This window comes from Saccopteryx leptura, chromosome 2 (assembly GCF_036850995.1).
Source record: "Saccopteryx leptura isolate mSacLep1 chromosome 2, mSacLep1_pri_phased_curated, whole genome shotgun sequence".
In the NCBI taxonomy this organism is placed as follows: domain Eukaryota; kingdom Metazoa; phylum Chordata; class Mammalia; order Chiroptera; family Emballonuridae; genus Saccopteryx; species Saccopteryx leptura.
Window position 1 is genome coordinate 26,892,825 of NC_089504.1, and position 16,837 is coordinate 26,909,661.

Genomic DNA, 16,837 nt, shown 5'->3' on the forward strand with positions numbered 1-16,837 from the left:
CAAGGTCACCAACTTGAGCACTGGCTCATCCAGCTTGAACACAGGCTCACCAGCTTGAGCGTGGGGTTGTGGACATGAGCCCATGGTTGCTGGTTTGAGCCTAAAGGTAGCTGGCTTGAAGCCCAATGTCACTGGCTTGAGTCCAGGGTCACTGGCTTGAGCGAGGGGTCACTTGCTCTGCTGGAGGTCCCTTCCCTCCTCCGGTCAAGGCACATATGAGAAACCAATTAATGAACAACTAAGGAATTGCAACAAAGAATTGATGCTTCTCATCTCTTTTCCTTCCTGTCTGTCTGTCCCTGTCTGTCTCTCTCTCTCTCACACTAAAAAAAAAAAAAAGATTTTATTTATTGATTTTATGGGGGCGGGGCAGCAAGAAGTATCAAGTCATAGATGCTTCATTTTAGTTGTTCATTGCTTGCTTCACATATGTGCCCTGACTGGGCAAGCCCAGGGTTTTGAACTGGCAACCTCAATGTTCCAGGTCAATGCTTTATCCACTGCACCACCACAGACCAGGTTCTTTTAAAATTCTTTTATAATTATTTTAAAAAACGTTGTCTAAGTTCTAACATTAGCTTGATACTGAGACCCTTTACGCTGCATTAACATGACAAGGAGAGAGCGCTGAGTAGTGGTGGAGAGCGCGGCCAGCAGGGGCCAGGTCTTTAGGAATGGGATCATAGGCAGTGTGATCCCTGCACAGCACAAGGACACCACTGGGGCACTCGTTGGAAATGCACATTCTGGGTTCCCACCTCAGACGCACTGAAACAGAAATTCGAGGGCGGGGCCCAGCAAGCTGTTTTAACGAGCTCTGTAGGCCAGTGGTTTTTATCCCTTTTACACTTGGAGACCCGTGACCTAGCAGGCCAGGCGGAAACATTCAACGAGTAAAGTTTTATCTTACCTCACATAACCGTGCAACGCGTTACAAGCTGGTGCTTGATTTCAGAACTTCATGTGTACGATGCATTGAATACTATGTAAGTTTGTCCAGATGTTTTCTATCCATTGTGCATGATTTGTAAATGCTCTGCACGGTGCAAAAAAGGTTGTTCGAATGACCTACACGTTCCAAAGATAGCTAAGACAAGTTCAATAGAATTTTCATCAATGATACAGGCTAACAAGTGGCAATCACCCTGAGCATAAGCAAATTCAACTAAGATCATTGGGTCTATAATCTTCATACAACATCAGGATGGCTAACTCTTTGGTGGACCAGTGCAGAACTGGTGGGTGAGAACATTGCTCTAGGCAATTCTGGAACTACAGTTTGAGAACAACTGATGTAGGGCAAGGCATTTAAGCCCTCTAAGCCTCAGTTAGGATCTCTGTACTATAGAAATAATGATATTATTTATGACACAAGATCTTTGTGAGAGTTCCGGATAGGCTGACATTTTTTGAACACTCCCTGTGCTAGGTGGTGTTCTTAGCACATCTCATGTTTTATCTCATTTAATCCTTAAATTAACTTTATCACAAATAAAGAGATTAGAGAAGTACCTGGCACAGAGCAAGCACTGAATAATTATTAGTATTTTTATTATTATTTTTTTGAGTTGTAAAGATTAAATGAGATGATATAAGTACTTAGTACAGCATCTAGTACTTAACAAGTATTAACTATTTGCATATAAAAGTATTTGTCTAATAAGTAGACACTATTCATATGGATCATTATGAGAAGTAGGATCAAGTCTAATGAAATAACTGACAGGGAATGACCCAATGGGGGGAAAAGGCCATTATAGAGAAAACAACGTATAGGTCACATTTCAACGTTCTTTTTCTGATTTGTCATCAGGCGAAGAAGCCAAAGAGAGCTCTTTGAACCAATTGGGAGGGCCAAGAAGGTAATGAACTAGCCTCTAATTAAGCTGGTAATAGCTGCCCTTATTGGAGAGATCAAAAGCCAGAGAAACACGGCCTGCCTGTGAGGACTGGGGAAGACGGGCTGGTCTCAATGATGACAGCCTTGATGACTCTGACCCTACAAAGTCGCTAAGAGCGAGAGCTGCTTGTCTGTCAGGGTCCCCGAGAACGGAGGGAAAGGTCTGGGTGGGAGGATAGTAGGTAAAGGTTTGCCAAGAACGTGCTCACTTGTATTTGGGCATTTGTATTTATTTTATATTATTATTATTATATTTAATTTTGAGAGTACGTTTATTAAAGCTGGGAACAGTGAAACAGAGGAAGGGTTTACGGTAGAAGCAGCGACAGGAGAGAGCCTAGGAGAGGCTCTGCTTTGGCTCTTTAGAAACATTAGAGGAAAGAAGTGAGCCAAGGCGGGGCTGCTGTGTCTCACTGGGAGGTGAATGTCACAGTGACAGAAGTGAGCCAAGGCGGGGCTGCTGTGTCTCACTGGGAGGTGAATGTCACAGTGACAGAAGTGAGCCAAGGCAGAGCTGCTTTTACCCCATGAAAAGTCAGAGAAAAGGGGCCTTGGAGACAGGTGCTTAGCCTGGGACAAGCTGCCGTGACCAGCTGCTCCCTTGGTTGCAAGTCTCATGGGGATCCTTAGAACTTAGGGAGACAAAGTAACATGCCCGGGGAAGAAAGGTGTATGCGTGCTCCAGAGAAAGCCTCTGTTTTAAAATCTTGCTCTGAATTATGTCTTCTAAAATAAAAAGTCAGTACTAATTGCTTTGCAGTTTTATAGAAAGGATTTCTATCTATTGGAAAAAGACTGTTGCATAGACAAGCATACTAGTCTACCTTGTCTGCTATGAATGGAAGACCAAGAGCTTAAGGCCTTTCCTATTCACCCTGTCTCCCCAGCTAAGCTGACCACTCCGTCTGTGTGTGACCAAACACAACTGGCTTCTCCTCTCCTCACACCTGGTACACTAGAAAGCACTTGTCTTTTTCTTGGTCTAGACCACTACCATCCAATACTGTGAGCTACATTTGTGATGCTAAGTTTTCATAGACACTTTTAAACATTAAAAGGGAACCAGTGGAATTTAATTTTAACAATATATTTTATTGAAACCAATATAGCCTGAATATTTTCATATTGATATATAATCTACCTATCAAATATTAATGAGATATTTTACAGGTTTTTCTTGGGGTGGGGTGGGGTACTAATTCTTTGAAATCCAGTGTGCAGTTAATGTTTATAACATGTCATAACTTGGATTAGCCATATTTTGAGCGTCCAATAGCCATATATGGCTCGGGGTTACCACATTGGGCAGTGCAGGGCTAGAGGATGAACACCTCAAAGGCATCTCATCTATCTTTGGTGCAGTGTCTGAAACATAAATGCTGTTCCACGAAGTAACTGTGGTATGCAGAATGGTAAGATACTTCCAATGACCCTTGCCTTTATATAACCCCTTCCCCTTTGAGTGTGGGTGGGGCATGTGAACATAATGAGAGATCAGCCTATTGATTATGTTATATGGCACAAGGGAGATTATTGTGGGTAGGCCTGCTCTAATCAGGTGAGTCCTTTAAAAGCAGAGAGTCTTCTCCGACTGGTAGCACAGGAAGAAATCAGAGAGCATCATTCCCAGTGGTCTGGAAGAAAGCCCAGAGGATGGGAAGTTGAAGGTGAAGAATAAAATTGTTTTCTCTTTGCGTCTTAGGAGTCCAGCTTGCTCAGTGAGATCATTTAATTAGTATCACTGAAATAACCTCACTTCATAGCTAGGCCTCCACCTTCAAGCCATGGCAATGTAACATTTTTCTTGTGACAAAGTCTCCTATTCTCTGCAAGGTTATTTTTCACCTCTCTGCCTTCCTTGATCCTTGAACTTCACAATGCTCCCTTAACTCTCAGATGGTCTCATTTCAGTCTTTGCAGAAAAAGTAGAATCCATTAGATGGAAGGAAACTTTCTTAATTTTTTTTTCTACGTCACCAACTGGACCTTAGAACTATAGCGTGTTGTTGCTTAACGCATATATTGTAAGCATATAAAGGGTGGTTCCACTCTTTGACAGTAGTATATGCTCTTAAGCAGGTAGACTGCTTCCTCCATAATCTTATTTTCAAACTTGGTTTGCTTATCTTATTTTCATGTAACATAAAATAAGCTTTTAACTCAATTTGAAAATTGGAAATATTTTTTCTGTTTATATATATTAAAATCGGAGTGAGGATCTAAAGTCTAATTTTAATTTATATGTATTGCATTCTGCAAACGATGTTGACAAGATTACTATTTATATGGTATTTCACAATATTTGAAATAGGGCATTTCGTGCCTCTGCTGTTACCACCAGAGAGCTCTTCCAGTCTCCGTTCTCTTATTTTGTCTAATTACAACTTCATTTTAAAAGCAGCCGGGAGCATATATACCTGGAGCATTGAAAAATGTTACATTTGATGTATCTAATGAGTGTTTAATTCCAATTTAACTTACAAAAATAATTGAAAAACTGAGTTGCTAATTGAAGCGTGCTTCTCTATAAAAGTAATATACATGATCTAAAACAATTCTAAGTTTATTATAGAAAATTTGAAAATCACAGGAAAGTATCAAGAATAAAATAAAAAACAGCCTTAATCACATTATTTCTTGCACACTCAATCTTGAGATCTTCCAGTCTTTTCTCTTTTTCAAACATGGGATAGTGATGCGGCCAGAGTTTAAAATCCAGCTGTGTTCCCACTGAACATTGTATTGAGACCATCATTTTTCCTGTGCTAGTTAATACTCTCCAACAACCTAGTTTTGATGACCAAATTATATTCCACCATATTATAATTTATTATATTGTAATTCATATTATAGATAACATCCTAAGATATAATCTTGTCCTATTATAATTTATTTAACCATTCCCAGCATGCTTATTTTTAGAAATGGAAAAATCTAGTATACACTTGGCTTTTGGCATGTGTGCATGTATTTAGTTTGGGTATTTTCCACCCACTGCCAATAACCTTAACTTAAATGTTTGCCAAATTGCAGACTTCATAGTCTGTAAATAATTGCAGACCTGTTTTAAATTCTGGAGAAATAAAAGGCCACCAAACGTTTAGGTTTCTAAAATTGTATCTTTGCTCCGGGTCTCTATCCCCCCTTTTCTTAACGTCCTAAGTCCCTTGTTAATCAGCTCCCCCCCTTTTTTGGGTATTTTTACTCCTTCCTCTGTCTCTTTTCAACATACAGTTTGTTTTTAGTGGTTTTCTTCTAAATTCTCACTGGAGGAAAATATCAGATACTTGGGCCTGATGTTTGTCTACATGGCATGTATTTCTCTCCATATCAAGGGTGGAGCCATCTCGTGAGAGATTGCTGTATTCCCATTTCATCACACTGATGATCAGATGCTGGGTTTTAAATTTACCCAATGAGCAATGAAGTTGCCATCTGACAACATGAAATGCGCTGCTGTGACTAACACATTTTCTTACTGAAAATGGACCTTCAGAGGAAGCCAAAGCAGAAGCAGAAATTTGCTTAGTAAGAATGATATCAGCCTGACCAGGCGGTGGTGCAGTGGATAGAGTGTTGGACTGGGATGCAGAGGACCCAGGTTCGAGACCCCAGTTGCCAGCTTGAGCGCGGGCTCATATGCTTTGAGCAAATCTCACCAGCTTGGACACAAGGTCGCTGGCTCGAGCAAGGGGTTACTCAGTCTGTTGTAGCCCCATAGTCAAGGCACATGTGAGAAAGCAATCAATGAACAACTAAGGTGTCGCAACGAAAAACTGATGATTGATGCTTCTCATCTCTCTCCGTTCCTGTCTGTCTGTCCCTCTCTATCACTTTCTCTGACTCTCTTTCTGTCCCTGTAAAAAAAAAAAAAAGAAGGATATCAGAGCAAGGGGGTTGGGATCACACATCCAGAATGTTTGGTGGCAACAAGCTAAGGCAGCCTGATGTATGCATTCTTATAATTAAGGTTAGATGTAGGGTTAGGGTTAGGCTGAAGGACAGAAACTGTGGCTCTGAGAAATTCATCCAGCAAATGAGTGCCATCTGGAAGTACCTCTTGTGTGACAGTTGGCTTGCCTTCTTGTTAAATACCCCTGCCTTACTGTGCCTGATGCACCACTCTATTAGAAACTTCTGCATTGATAATTGGCTTCTCTCTTCTCTCTTTCTCCTTCGTCCTGGTCATCTACTCTGCTTTCTTTGTCCTTGTCCTATGTCTAATTATTCTTTCTCTGTCTTCTTTCCATGCTGACTCTTGAGACTCTTAGTTCTTGTATCCCTGGTGTAATATATTTATGCAAATTCCGTCCTGGGCCTTGGGCTAGTCATTAATGTGGTTCCTTATGTCAGCACTCCTCTATCCAGATGCATGGGTGGATGGCGTGTCCCGCTTTTCTTGTGCTTGTGGTTGGGTAGGGCTAAGGGTTGAGTTCTGGCCTTCGAATTATGAGCAGGAGCAATGTCTGTAACTTCTGGGCCAGCGCATATAACTGTCAATATGAGACCTTTCTTTCCTGCTGCTACGGCAACCAATAATGTTCCCAGTAGGTGGTGGCCCGGTACTTCAAGTTGCAGAGTGAGATGACACCAGACAGAATTCTTAGTCAACTCTAGACATAAATTAAATGAGAAAGAAATGAGATGTTTTAAGTCAGTGAGAGTCGGAGTTGCTTGTTCTACAGCATCATCTAGCTCTACCTTAACTGAAACAGCCTTCAAGTTTAGTTTTCTTCAAACTCTTCACCTTATCCCCTAATGAGTTTATCCACGATTATAGCTTTTGCTTCATCCTCTAATCGAAGGAATTCCAAACCTACTGAAGGGGACTAGATTGATTCCCTGAGCTCAGGTCTCCGTTTTCTAGTTCCCTTGTGACACTTTTCACTGTTTATAAGAACCTCAACATGAATATTCTGCAACTGTCTCAAATTCACCATGCCCCCTAACAAACTTATTATCTGCTTCCCCTCAATTGCTGATTGCTTCTTCTCCTCTATTGCAAACTTCAGTTAATTACACTATCTTCCCAGATTCACTTAGCATTTGAATCCTGAAAATGTGCCAACTTCCTACGCATGAGTTAAGTGGGGCCAGCCTTACCAGGGGACGGTTCAAAGGGCACAGAGACCAAGGTCAAACACAAAATCCAGGAACCAGATGCACAACAGAGTTGTATCCATTCAAATTCCTAGGAATTGTTTCTCTTAAATTCTTCCAAGTATAAAAATGAGGTTCTCACTTTCGTTTTCAGACCAAGGGGCTTGACTTTCTCCTCCATTGGTTTGCTGAATGCAAAAGTGAACATCTTCTCTATCAGCCACCTACAAAGATAAGATTCTTCTTTTTATTCTTTCATGTTCTTTTCCTTCCTTCCTTCCTTCCTTCCTTCCTTCCTTCCTTCCTTCCTTCCTTCCTTCCTTCCTTCCTCCCTCCCTCCCTCCCCCCTCCCTCCCTCCCTCCCTTCCTTCCTCCCTCCCTCTTTTCCTTCCTCCTTTCCTCCCTTCCTCCCTTCCTCCCTCCCCTCCCCTCCCCTCCTCCTCTCTCTCCTTTGCCTCCCTCCTTCCTCCCTCCCTCCCTCCCTCTTTTCCTTCCTCCCTTCCTCCCTTCCTCCCTTCCTCCCTCCCCTCCCCTCCCCTCCTTCTCTCCCTCCCTTGCCTCCCTCCTTCCTTCCCTCCCTTCCTCCCTTCATTTTGTTTTAAATGAAAAGAACACTTATAACAACAGGAGAACAGTGTGTGTCAAGCATTCTGGTTGCTGCAGGCTCCACAGACTATGGTGGATTTTCTGAGCATCACTTCCTTGTCTGCATCGCACAGTGTATGAGGAGCTGGCATTCGGCCCCCAAATGCAGCCAAGAAAGGGAAATCAAGGCCGATGTTCGAGTGTTGAGGTAATACCAAATCTATGGTCCTCAAACCCGATGTCTCCACCCTAGCTTTGGGATTTGTGCCTGCAGTTTTATGACAATTGCAGATCTGGAAGCCCGCCAGGCCAGATGTCACCACGCCACTTATTTATGCAGCAAAGCAAGCCCATGATCCAATTGTTCCTTCCCTCGTCAGCAAAAAAGGAAAATGTGATGAAATCAGTCTTTGGCTACAATGCAGGAGTCAAAAATATATTTGGGATTGGCTGCTATAGTTGCATTGTAGGTCATAATCTCAAGAGGAGAACAGGGAATTGAGAGGGCTATCCGAAGAGCCGGGGTCCAGGGAAAAATCCGGGCTGGTCTTTGTAAGGCAGCTCCTCAGTGTCTGTAGTACTGGGTGATACACCATCCCAGGTGTTTACACAGGCAAATGCCAGTATTTTGTGGGATCCTATGTATGAATTCAACACTGTAGAATGCCAAGCATTTGGAGAGTAAATCAAGGTCCAGCTGTTAGTCTTGCTATCGAGAAGGTGATGCCATTCTTATCCCTAATTCTTGCTCTCTCCTGTCTGCAATGTTAAGCTTGAATGGCAGTACTTCTGAGAACTAACACAAAGAAGGGAGTGGAACTGGGTTGGACTTGCTGTTTATAACGTGACTTTTCACTCAGTCTCCCCATTTAACTGTGATGACTCCCTCTGTTTGGGGCTGTGTCTGGTGTTCCCAAATCCAGAACACCTCTGCACAGCATGTCCACAGGGGACACCTCTGATGTCCCACTGGGGTAGGGATTGTGGCTGCCTGGCCACAAAGAGCTGGTGGAAGGGACCTGGGAGATGGCTCACTCCTTACACAGACTTGCAACCAGTTGTCCTGTTTTCAAACCAACTCAGCATTTCTGCCTGTAGAGGCGCCTGGCAGCAGTTCCTGACACCTCTGGGGACTCTGAGGCGTGGACTGCTTTGCTTCTGGGGGACCCCTCCTCCCCGACCCCCTTTTCTTCCTCTACTTGGGTTTCCATTTCCAAAATATTGTGGCTGTTATCTTCTTTTTGTTGTAGGTTCATGTTTTACTTTTTCTTTTAATGTTTACTGTCATGTTAGGGGGTTTGGGAAGGGAAAGGCACACGGGTGGGTATAGCCTTTGGTGTTTACTGGAAGTCCACTGACTCTTTCTCCCCGTTTTTATTATGTTTCTCAGCGCACTGCTGAGTGTGTTTTGAACCCAATAGGTACTCAGTACAAGTCAAAGCAGTTATGATATGATAAAGTAGCTTCCCTGACCCAAGGGCTGGGGGAAAGGCAGGGATTAAAGTTACCCTGCAAGAAGATTTCTGATAACAGCAGATAATACAGTATTTATCCAGATTCCCTGTCCTGCATTCATTCAAAATTGAGTGAGCACCACCGTCCAGTTTCGGTGCTGCCACGTGGGTGAAACGATTAGAGATCATAGGGCCTCTTCTGGTGAATCTGCATTTCTCCACCACACAGGGTAGTGCAATCGCTAGTGTAAGCTGACCTCTTCTATAGGCTGGAGTGACAGAGAGGACTGACTGTCTTTTTATAGTGAGAAAACAGCTGTGCCATCATTGCTTTTGCCAGGAGAGAGGGGAAAACTGGTCAGGGGTTTCTGTTTGCCATTGGCAGGAACAGTGAGATGCCAGGACAACACGGATTATTCCAGAGGTACAGACAGGCTCTTCTGTCCGTTTCCAGGAACTGGCTCAGCTTGATCCACAGAGACCCTGATGGAGGGTCTGAAATTCCTCTCTTGACCAGCCAAAGCACAGCCTGACACAGAGTATTTCACGAGGCCAGCAGATGGTTTCCAGGGAGGAACTGGGAATTAAGTGGCGCTCTGGTTGCTGATGGTTCTTTTTCATGCCTAGCTACCCAAACAAAGAGGGTGAGCCAGAAGTTGGGGCTGTAAGCGCAGCCCCCCCGTGGAATCCGTGCAGGAGGATGTGCAGGGCTGCGCCTGACTGAGCCGCCCTCAAAGCACCAGGGGGCGATTTCTCTCCGCTTCCTCACCCCCACCGCCCCTTCCCCGAGTCCTCAGGCTTCCTCACCCCACCGCCCCTTCCCCGAGTCCTCAGGCTTCCTCACCCCACCGCCCCTTCCCCGAGTCCTCAGGCTTCCTCACCCCACCGCCCCTTCCCCGAGTCCTCAGGCTTCCTCACCCCCACCGCCCCTTCCCCGAGTCCTCAGGCTTCCTCACCCCACCGCCCCTTCCCCGAGTCCTCAGCTCCGTTTGTACTGTCGTCTGGAAGGAGCCCAACTCACACAGATCGGCGGTGCTGGACTCGGTGTTTTCCTTACCTCTGCCTCTTTTCTCTCTGCGTTTGAGCGTTTGGATAATGACGGCTTATGTTCTCTCTCTCTCTCTTTTTTTTTACCATCAGAAAACAAAAAGAAACTCTTTAAAATAAGAGTTGTGCAGTTATATTTGTGAGTTTTCTGATGTCCTGCGATGGGAAATAAAGTTCAAATTTTAAAATGTTTGCACTTTCCTTCTGCTCTTCCTCCCCCTCCCCCGGACAGGCAACACTGAGGGGCAACATTTTAATTCAGAATTGTTTCTCGGCTCCAAAGGTTGTTGTGAGGACAGCGGCAGCATCCTAGAGAGCTGCCGCGTCGACATGTTGATGTTCTCATTCAAGACCTTCATCATTGTCATCATAATTGGTGCCTCCACTTACTAGACTGTGTTTATTTATGTGTATTTTTAAGTGCTGCTTTTGGGGGATAATAGTCACAAGGGTTTGGGGACTCCTGGAATGAAAAGTGTTATGTAAACTGAAACGCTTAGCCCCTGGTAAAAGGGAATCTCTGTTGCACACACCACCTGGTTATAACAACTCGCATTTGCACAGTGCTTTGTAGTTCAGACGGAATTTTCCTGTGTATTGTTTCATGTAATCCCCCTGATAACACTGCAGAAAACGCAGCAGGGGCGGCGGGGCTCCAGGAATCATCCCACCCTGCCAGGCCGCCAAGCGTGCGTGCTTGTACCTGGTGGACTGCTGTTCACAGCTGTTCCCGCGCAGCTCTGCTGAAGCTAGTCCCAGGCGGTCCAGGCTCGGAGAAGAGTCAGATTTATGGAGGCACAAATAAGCACAAAATAATTAGAGGGATTCTTTTGTTGTGTCTCCTCAGGAGGAAAACTGGGCAGGTGATAAATTATGCAATCTCTTCAGCAGACTGGGGGAGAGGGGAAATTTGTGGATACTGCAAAATTAATAAAATTGATTCCATCACAACTATATAAACATTTTAGTTAAGGACACCCAAGTATAATTATGGCACTAGTGTAACATGAATTAGGTGTCTTGTGTGATATAGGTTAGGATATGAGCTCTTATGAGTGGTAATAAGGCATTCTTAAGCAAGTGGCAAAGAACAAAAGAGATGTTTGTTTACTGAGTCATATACAACCTTTGAACTGAGATTTTATAAGAGAGTATTTCAAGGCAGTAACTGGATTCTCTGAAAGAGCATCCTTTTAGAAGAGAAGACCAAACAATACTGTAAGAATGGTCGGTGTGATTACATTTCTTCAGAGGTCTTGCCGAGAAGTCTATTTCTTGAAGGAATGCCTTAAATGCGAAACCGTTAATCAACCCAGCTGTAGATGGCCACATAGCACTGGGGAATGAAACATGGTTTTTTGTTGTTGTTTTTTTAGTAAAACATGGGCCTTGGATGAGCTAGAACTGAGCTTGACTCCCAGATCCCCCATGAACCCGTTCTACACACTTGGGCAAGCCTTGATCTTTGTGAGCTTCGGTTTTCCTATGTGACACTCCATGAACTAAAAAGGCTTCCTTTATAAAAACAGTCGAGAGGGTGAAGTGGGATAAACGTGCAGCTCTGTGGGTTGCTGGCCATGTTTGTTACGGCTCAGTGTTATTCCCCTTCTCCGCGGACCTGGGGTTGGAGACTGAGCTCACTCTTTTTTCTGCTCTCCGAAACCCCAAGTTACAAAGGCTCTCAGAAAGGCTTCAATTTGGCTGCAGTCAGTATTTATTCACCACAGCCTTGCTTCCAACTGACATCCGGATTGATAAATCGGCTCTACTGGACAGGTTTTAGAAAGGACTACTTAAAAAGCACTGCTTTGGCCGATCAGATGACAGCTGATAATGTGGTTCCCAGTCGGGCTTCTGTGAAGGCCTGTGAATAAGAATCAACTTTTCCTTTGTCATGCAACCGAGGAAGAAGGATTGTGGCTCTGTCTCTTACACATTGTAAATCACTTAAAGGTCTCTCAGCTAAGAGTTCTGGAGTCATATTTAAGGACGGTGGTGGTGATGAGTGCACTTCCCGGAATCTGAAGTGAAAATCACACTTGCCCTGAATTTCTATTTCTGTTACACTCACCATGGGGTCCCTGGTGAGATGGGACTGATCTCTAGAGGTGTTCACATGGCCATCCTCCTGCACACCAGGCCTCTCACATAAATCAACTCAGAAAAAGGAATTACAGCAGACTTGAGTGTGAGCTGGTATGTTGGTGAAAACTTGTTGGAAAACAGAACTCTGAACACATCAGCTCAGGCAAAATAGAGAATTTGTTGGCTCACAGCACTTGGAGATTCAGGGATGCACTGGATATCAACCCCAAGGGAAAAGAGGTATTCTGTTACTCTGGCAGAACAATCTGAGGGCAAATTCTGCTTAGATGTGCACCGCTGGACTGGCAAAAAAAAGTTGCAACTTTGCAGGTCATATTCTATTATTGACTGTAAACATCACTTGGTTACTGATACTACTTCTTTGTTTCCTTCTTGTCTCTTCCTTTCCTTTTTTTGAGAGAGAAAGAGAAAGAGACAGACAGGAAGGGAGAGAGATGAAAAGTATCAACTCATAGTTGCAGCACTTTAGTTGTTCATTGATTGCTTTCTCATAGGTGCCTTGACCGGGGCTACAGCTGAGTCAGTGACCCCTTGCTTTAGCCAGTGACCTTGGGCTCAAGCCAGCAATCTTGGGCTTCAAGCCAGAGACCTTTGGGCTCAAGCCAGTGACTATGGGGTCTTATCTATGATTCCATGCTCAAGCTGGTGAGCCCATGCTCAAGCTGGTGAGCCCATGCTCAAGCTGGCAACCTCAGGGTTTCAAACCAGGGTCCTCAACGTCCCAGGTTGATGCTCTGTCCACTGTGCCACCACCTCATCAGGCATCTCTTCCCTTTTCTGATCTGGATGTTTAGCCTTAAATATCCTTAAATATAATATATATGTTTTGTATTCATATTTCACTAATCACAGCTCATTTTCTATCACATGCCTATCTTTGAACCCTTCACCATGACCAGAGAGACAAGCATGTTGATTGGTCAGCACAGGCCACATGACCATATTTGCTTTTCTTTTTTCTTTTTTTTCATGTGACCACTTTTGCATTGGGAAGAGGGAGGCATCATTATTCACAGATTCATCAGGATCACATGAATTGGGACAGCTGCAGGGTAGACAGACAACATATTCACCCATGATACAGCCAATAGAAGTTAATATCCAAAATTTATAAAGAACTTCTACAACTCAACAACAAAAGAAAAATCCAATTAAAAATGGGCAAAGGGCTTGAATAGACACTTCTCCAAAGAGGACATACAGATGTCCAATAGACATGAAAAGATGCTCAATGCCACTACTCATCAGAGAAGTGCAAATTAAAACCACAATGAGATATCCCCTTACACCTGTCAGAATGGATATCATCAATAAAGCAATTACAAGTGTTGGTGAGGATGTGGAGGTAAGGGAGACTTCATACACTATTGATGGGAATGCAGATTGGTGCAGCCACTATAAAAAACAGTATGGAGTTACCTCAAAAAATTAAAAAGGAACTGCCCTGTGACCTAGCAATTCTACTTCTGGGAACATAGCCAAAGAAAACTGAAACACTAATTTGAAAGACTATATACACCACTATGTTCATTGCTGCATTATTTACAATAGCCAAGATTTGGAAGCAGCCCAAGTCCCATCAGTAGGTAAGTGGTTAAAAAAGCTGTGGTACATTTACACAATGGAACGCTAGTTGGCCGTAAAAAAAGAAGGACATCTTACCCTTTGTGGATGGACTTGGAGAGCATTATCCTAAGTAAAATAAGCCAGTCAGAGAAAGACAAGTACCATAGGATTTCACTCATATGTGGAATCTAATGAACAAAATAAACTAACCAACAAAATAGAAACAGACTCAGAGATACAGAGAACAGACAGACAGCTGTCAGAGGGGAGGGGTTGGCAGAGCTGGGTAAAAAAGGTGAAGGGATTAAGAAACAAACAAACAAATTTATAGACAGACAACAGTGTGGCGGTTACCAGAGGGAAAGGGGGTGTGGGAGAGGTAGAAGAGGGGAAGAGGGATAAGTGATGATGTATGGGGTGGCAAACACACAATACAATACACAAATGATGTGTTATAGAATTGTACACCTGAAACCTATATCATTTTATTAATAAATGTCACCACAATAAATTAAATAAAAAAATTTAAAAAATGTGAACAGTGAAAATCAAATACCTTTACATATACACAAGTTATGCTGTGAAAGCATAGTTATTTACAAACATATTAAAATACTTGTTCATTAGTTTGATAGTAAAATAGTGTATAAAGGTATATAGAAAAAACATTAATTATCTCTGACCCTGGAAAGATCAACTCCATATTTCGTATAACAAACAAAAAAAAGTTTTAGTTTTTTTAATACCTTATCCAAAAATACTTAAAAAGGATGACAGATGTAACTTCTTTATTTTTATTCTCAACATGGTTGTGAAAAGAGTTAAATTAGAAAACCAGGGCTCTGGCCAGGTAGCTCAGTTGGTTAGAGGGTTGTGCCACTACACTATGTCATGATTGAGCATTTGATCCTTGGCCAGGACACATACAAGAATCAACCAATGAATCCATAAATAAATGGAACAACAAATTGATATTTCTCTCTCTCTGAAGTCAATACATTTTTTTTTAAAGAAAGAAAACCAAGAACATTGAAAAGCCTAAGTCTAGAATAATTCCAAATATTTGGCTACACAGAATATTATCATCTTTAAGATTAGGAATAATAATAAAGGTTTTTATTATATGATTATTAATAAAGGGTTTTGAAAGCAGTTTTTAATTTTTAAATACAATAGGCATTATTTTGGCCACTGGAAAACAGACTATCAGTTAGGGTCTAAGACATCTCACTTTTGAAGATTCAGTTCAGTGTATTTAAGGTCTGAAAGTGACAGCAAAAGTGTTATAGATAGGCAGAAATTCACATTAAAAAACAAACTCCGTATGTTTGTATTTAGAGTAACAGTAGGCAATATGATTTCAAAAGTTAAAAGTTATTTTATTTTATTTATTATTATTATTATTATTATTATTATTATTATTTTTGTATTTTTCTGAAGTTGGAAACGGGGAGGCAGTCTGACAGACTCCCGCATGCGCCCGGCTGGGATCCACCTAGCATGCCCACCAGGGGGCGATGCTCTGCCCATCTGGGGCGTTGCTCTGTTGCAACCAGAGGCATTCTAGCGCTTGAGGCAGAGGCCACAGAGCCATCCTCAGCACCCGGGCCAACTTTGCTCCAATGGAGCCTTGGCTGTGGGAGGGGAAGAGAGAGACAGAGAGGAAGGAGAGGGAGAGGGGTGGAGAAGCAGATGAGCGCTTCTCCTGTGTGCCCTGGTGGGGAATTGAACCCAGGACTCCTGCACACCAGGCCGACACTCTACCGTTGAGCCATCTGGCCAGGGCAAAAGTTAAAAGTTATTTTAAAACCTATGACTTCGGCTTGGCAAACAGCTTAGGTTCCAAATATGATTTGTCCCAATTACAATGTGAGCCCTTCAAAAAGAATGTGTCTGTGTATACAGATGTATGTTTTAAAATAATGAGATAATCTTTGAAGCAGCCTCAGTGTTTCCTTTAAATCTGTCTTGAAATGGCCTTAGGATTAGCTTCATGGAAAGCATTAGACAGTTTCTTAGTCTAAGGCTGCCACAGGGGTCATTTGTGTAAGGCTAGAAAGGTACCAACCTGGCATAAGCCGTGAGGAAAGGAGAAGGCGAGGGCTTTTCCTGGCACTTAGTAGCTAAAACTCAAGGGATTCTTAGAATATGACACATGGCAGCCTCTCTTGACTTGTTCTTTTTCTGTTGGTTCTAGTGAATGAGAATATTCTTGCTCTTGAAATTTCCTCACAGCCTGGACAAGTTCATGGAAAGCTTGATCTACATTCATGCTAATCTCTGCTGATGCCTCCATGTAAGTTGCCTTCAGTTGTCCTGCTAACTGTTGCCCTTGTTCCTGTGTTACTAGTCTCTGATGATCCAGGTCTGCTTTGTTACCAGTTAAAATCATTGGAAACTCATCACGATCCTTTACTCTGAGAATCTATTTTTTGAAACATACAGATTTCTTCAAAACTGCCTCTATCTATGATGAAAAAGGCCAAAAGGAAACCCTCGCCAGTTCTCATACACTTCTGTCATAGCTCCAAACCTCTCTTGTCTGGCTAGATCTAGAATATCTAGCCTGGCTGCCCTGTCATCTGTCACGCACGGCTTTGTATAGGAATCCTCGATGATTGGATCATAATCTGTTACAAAACAGGGCTGGATAAACTGGATGGTGAGTGCCGACTTGCCCACACCGCCCCCACTAATCACCACTAGACAGTACTTCTGGCCAGAGCTGGACCACCAGCCTGCTGTGGCCATGGGGACACCATGCCCAGCCCACCCTAGACCTGCAGGCTGCGAGTGAGCAGCCATCTGGGGGTTCCAGGTGCCTGGAGCTGAATCCTGGGTGGCCAAGTCTCACCTGAGGTTTGAAGAACAAGGGTGACTGCAGGGCAAGGGCAGCAGTGGCCGAGGGGCACATGGTCCACATGTCTCCGCAGATACTCATAGGCTCTGTTTTTGAAGGAGAATCCCAAATTTTATCCAAGTTAAGTCCTTGCCTGCATACATAGGTCCTTAACCCTTACCCACATAAATAGGTCTAATGGAGCTCAGTGCAGGTAATGACCAAAAAAGTTTTTGGCTT

At 43.2% G+C, this 16,837-nt stretch overlaps 1 pseudogene; it reads right to left on the reverse strand.

Moving 5' to 3' along the window:
- Positions 1–15,874: 15,874 nt before the first annotated feature.
- On the reverse strand, positions 15,875–16,509 carry LOC136391250 (ras-related protein R-Ras2 pseudogene; annotated as a pseudogene).
- Between the last annotated feature and the right edge of the window lie 328 nt (positions 16,510–16,837).